The sequence below is a fragment of the Pecten maximus genome, unplaced genomic scaffold, assembly GCF_902652985.1.
Source record: "Pecten maximus unplaced genomic scaffold, xPecMax1.1, whole genome shotgun sequence".
In the NCBI taxonomy this organism is placed as follows: domain Eukaryota; kingdom Metazoa; phylum Mollusca; class Bivalvia; order Pectinida; family Pectinidae; genus Pecten; species Pecten maximus.
Window position 1 is genome coordinate 1 of NW_022982198.1, and position 5461 is coordinate 5461.

At 31.6% G+C, this 5461-nt stretch overlaps 1 long non-coding RNA gene across 1 annotated transcript; it reads left to right on the plus strand.

Annotated features, from left to right (window-relative positions):
* The first annotated feature begins 679 nt into the window (after window positions 1–679).
* Window positions 680–2284, plus strand: LOC117320419. Its single transcript, XR_004531036.1, has 2 exons — window positions 680–1686; window positions 1728–2284. It is a non-coding gene; the product is annotated as an uncharacterized LOC117320419 (long non-coding RNA).
* The last annotated feature ends 3177 nt before the right edge of the window (window positions 2285–5461 follow it).

The following is a 5461-nucleotide window of genomic DNA, read 5'->3' on the forward strand; positions in this document are numbered from 1 at the left end:
CAAATTAACAAAAAGGAAAAAATGTTTTTTTTTAAAAAACCCTTTTTTTGTTATAAAAAAATTTCCAAAAAAATTTTTTTTTTCACAAATTAATTTTTAAAATTTTCCTTTTTTGGTTTTTTTTGAAATAAAGACTTTGGGTATTTATAATAACTATGATGATCATGTTTCCCAGTAAATGAATGCACAATTAAATAACATCCCCTACTTTAATGAGGTAATTAAAAAATAACAAAAAGCTGTGTACTAGATTTTGGAAACCCTACCACTGCCATGCCAGAATGGTTGACAATTATTGATACCGTACATAATATGGCTGATTCCCTGAACGCCTACATTTTGAAATAACACCCTACTGGCTATGTTTGTACAGTAATTATAGTCTGTTCTGGTGAAGTCACTTTTGTTACCTGTGTTTTACCTGTGTATGTTACCTGTAATTTTCATTGAATTTCTCATCAAAATCAAATGTCAATATTCAATGAATATACTGCACAAAAATACAATATATTGGAATTAACTATGCACATGATAATTGTCAATACTTATTTAAACAATTTAATAATGATCAAATTATTAAATATCAATAATTAACAAATTAGTATTTATAAATGATTCGTTGAAATTGATATTTATTGATAATTCATTGAAATTAATATTTATTAATAATTCAATGAAATTGATATCATAAAATACCTTTTGATAATTCTATCAATTTCATCAAACTAAAAATTATATCAAATACTTTTCTTTTTTCCTTAATACAAGTTATAATCAAAATGTTCTTTTTTCTCATTTGAACGCCTCTCTGATACCTGATATCTGATAACTGAAGATAATGATGTTGTTAAGTAAAAACCGCTCACTTTACTGAGATCAGTAAAAATGATGAGCTGTGTTAATGTAACCCAGGCTACGGATGGCGTGACACTTGGATATTAAAACCGAAGCTACATGTACATGTATGTATCTATATCAACTTCAAAATTATCATCAGGACTTATCATTCCACTGTTTGTACTCATACCGTTATTACCATCTTTGGCTAATACTCAGTTAGACTTTAACTTTATTAGGAATAGGTTATGAGACAGATGTACACCATCAACATCGGGACAGACTCTTCACCGTCTTCCCGGGGACCAACATCAAGGGATGCTTTTCCATTTCACCCCATGCAACGACGACACTATAGGAGACTGGTTCGCCGCGCAGCTGTATTGCCACTTGTACCACTACACCAAGTAGAAGACGTAAGAGGACATCCAGGAAGCTGACCTACACATTGACGTTACGCCATTCACAGACTACGTTGTTGACCAGTGGATAGAGGTGGAAACAGTTGGGAACCACTACGACCACGACGGACCTGAAGGACGACCAACCACTTAAAAGCCTGGCACGGGAAACTCAAAAAGATTGTACACCATACACATCCTAACATCTTCACAATTATACGGACATTCAAGGACATACAGCCAGGCTACTAATGAGATAACTAGACTTCAACGTTGCGCTGGACCCCGACCCAGGAAATACAGAAACATTGACACTCGCCTTGTCCTTCAGAAACAGAGACTGGAGAACCATATAATATCCTACACCGACGCAGCCTCCGAATTTCTTCACTTAGGTTGTACTGATGTAACATTTTGGACAAGGTTGTACTGATGTAACATGGACAAGGTTGTACTGATGTAACATGGACAAGGTTGTACTGATGCAAGGTTGTACTGATGTAACATGGACAAGGTTGTACTGATGTAACATGGACAGTGCTTTATCGTATTTGTATTGTACTACACTGTGATAATAAATTTGTAGATTTGTTCCAACTGTGTACATGTATACATGTATTTGCATGCCTGTTACAGTTTTCTGTGTATATTCATTGATTTCAATTTTGTCCGTTGTATAACATTATATTATATAAACATAATGTAAGATTCTAATAGTCCTACCAAAATATGTGATATTATATTAACATGTAATATTCTATGATTATAATAGTGATATTTCAAACTGTGTATCTTTAAATTAGCATACATGTACATTTCTAGTGCTCTATATAATTAAGATTCTAATGATGTTATTCCTATCAAAATGTGTAAATTTACATTAACGTGTATAATTGTAGTTCTCAATTTATAATAAAGATTCTGATAATGTCGTTTTCAAATTATGAAAAGATATATTAACTTGCAGAATTCTAATGTTCTTACTTTTTGTATAACTTATCTATATCAATGTGATTAATACTATATTATAGAATTTTTCAAATTGATATGCTTGTGTTTTGGTTTTCTTTAGTTGTCAAATGATTTCTACAGGTAAAATATCTTGGTAAATACAGAACATGTATGAAACAGACTATAATTACCCTCCCTTTGATGTCTCTGCCTATTGTTCTAAATATGTAGGCGTTCAGGGAACACACCCATAATATTGGGTAACACCTTGTGAATAAGAAGACTGTCACTTAATGGTCAGTGATGGAGACAGCATAACTACGTGTTGTTTTTGCAATAAGAAGTCAGGAAACTGCTTGGTCAAGTATGAATGTTTTCATCATATCCACTTTATCGAGCAATGCTGCAACATGGACGTTAATCTTTATGAAGAAGTTGTAACCTTCTTACAGAGTGACCCAAAAAAGAGGCAATGGCCAAAAAGAGTATTGGTGAGTACCTTTTATTTTAATCAGTATAATTAATTTGATGATTGTGTGATTTACATTTCATGCATTATGACCAATTCAACGGATACAAAGAAACATATTAATGTACTTTGGTGGTAATAACATATATGTATGCACGGTTATATAATGTTACTCTCACTGTTCATTGGAATTGTATTTAATTGCGATTCTCAAGAAATTAATACTATCACATCATTAAATTGATTTATCTGCTGAGTTTGAATTAAGCAACATTGGTGTACAGTACAATGTACATATATGTGTGTGTGTGTGGATATGATTAAAAAGTTAATATAGTATTATAATGTCATTGTGATGAACACATAAATGCTAATGAAAAAACTCAAAAACTATTTTCATCTGCTTTCGATATCAGACCATGCAATTTAAAGTTCTTAGTGCAAAATGAAAGGTTTTATTTGTGACATCACTGTGTGATATGGTTACAATAATGTAAATCACAGAATCATCATGCATTTATGGACGATACAAATATATCAATAAAGAATATATGAGTATTTTACAAAAAAAAGCAATCATGGATATATATTCTTGGTATGCCAAATATAGGGTGGATGTATATATATCTACTTTGTGGGAATTGATTGGTGTGTAAATATAAAGGGTATCAATCATGGGTATTATACTCATGTAAATATGTATTTTTTTTGGGGGGGGGGGGGGGGGGGATCAGCATTTTATGGGGATTATAGAACAGTATTTTTTAGGGGAAGATCAGTATTTTTCATGGGGGTAGGTGAGTATTTTATGACCTGTAAATATTACTTAATTGGTAGTGCTATGTATTTTATAGAGGGTAGGTCAGAATTTTATGGGGGTAGGTCAGAATTTTATGACATGTAGATATCACTTAATTGTTATTGAAATTTACATTATAGGGGGTAGGTCAGAATTTTATGGGGGTAGGTCAGAATTTTATGGAATGACATATTACTTAATTGTTATTGAAATGTATATTATAGGGGGTAGGTTAGAATTTTATGGGGGTAGGTCAGAATTTTATGGCAGGAGATATTACTTAATTGTTATTGAAATGTATATTAAAGGGGGTAGGTCAGAATTTTATGGGGGTAGGTCAGAATTTTATGGCAGGAGATATTACTTAATTGTTATTGAAATGTATATTAAAGGGGGTAGGTCAGAATTTTTATGGGGGTAGGTCAGAATTTTATGGGGGTAGGTCAGAATTTTATGGCAGGAGATATTACTTAATTGTTATTGAAATGTATATTAAAGGGGGGGGATCAGCATTTTATGGGGATTATAGAACAGTATTTTTTAGGGGAAGATCAGTATTTTTCATGGGGGTAGGTGAGTATTTTATGACCTGTAAATATTACTTAATTGGTAGTGCTATGTATTTTATAGAGGGTAGGTCAGAATTTTATGGGGGTAGGTCAGAATTTTATGACATGTAGATATCACTTAATTGTTATTGAAATTTACATTATAGGGGGTAGGTCAGAATTTTATGGGGGTAGGTCAGAATTTTATGGAATGACATATTACTTAATTGTTATTGAAATGTATATTATAGGGGGTAGGTTAGAATTTTATGGGGGTAGGTCAGAATTTTATGGCAGGAGATATTACTTAATTGTTATTGAAATGTATATTAAAGGGGGTAGGTCAGAATTTATGGGGGTAGGTCAGAATTTTATGGCAGGAGATATTACTTAATTGTTATTGAAATGTATATTAAAGGGGGTAGGTCAGAATTTTTATGGGGGTAGGTCAGAATTTTATGACATGTAGATATTATTTAATTGTTATTGAAATGTATATCACAGAGGGTAGGTCAGAATTTTATGGGGGTAGGTCTGTATTTTATGGAATGACATATTACTTATTTGTTATTGAAATGTATATTATGGAGGGTAGGTCAGAATTTTATGGGGGTAGGTCAGAATTTTATGACCTGTAAATATTACTTAATTGGTAGTGATATATATAATAGAGGGTAGGTCAGAATTTTATGGGGGTAGGTAAGAATTTTATGACATGTAGATATTATTTAATTGTTATTGAAATGTATATCACAGAGGGTAGGTCAGAATTTTATGGAAACAGGATGACACCTTTATGATAATTGAAGTTTATTTGAGGCATTATTTTTTTTATTTAAATTATAGTTTGAAAGTAATATTATCTATATATATATATATATACATGTTTATCCTCATATAAGCAATGAAAATATACTATATATATATATGGGACAAAGAAGTAATTCAAACAGTGTGGACATGTGCAAGAGGCTTAAATTGTTAAATTTTCGAGGCAATATTAACCCCTTTATCAAAACACAAAACTCCATACATTTATGTTAGGATCAAGTGTTATCTGGATTATATAGAGAATATCTAACAGTGTCTTCAGTAATATCAAATATATTTCTCGAGTGGGGCTAATATTTTGATATTTTTCACGAGTGCGCAGCACGAGTGAAAAATATCAAAATATTAGCCTCACGAGTGAAATATATTTGGTTTCACTTAAGACACTGTTAGATATTCTGTTTATTACATTTTTATCAACGAAAACCCTACCTTGTATGCTAACTAGGACTTCAGCGATAATTTGTAAACAAAAAAAGTAGTTTCCACTGTCCAGGCGCTGACATATATGTCGGGCTTTCTGATTGGTCAATTATTTTGGTATTTTCTAATCATAAATTTGATTGGTCAAATCAGTAAAAACGGGATTTACGAAAAATTTTTGGTTTTTTTTTACTAAAATGTT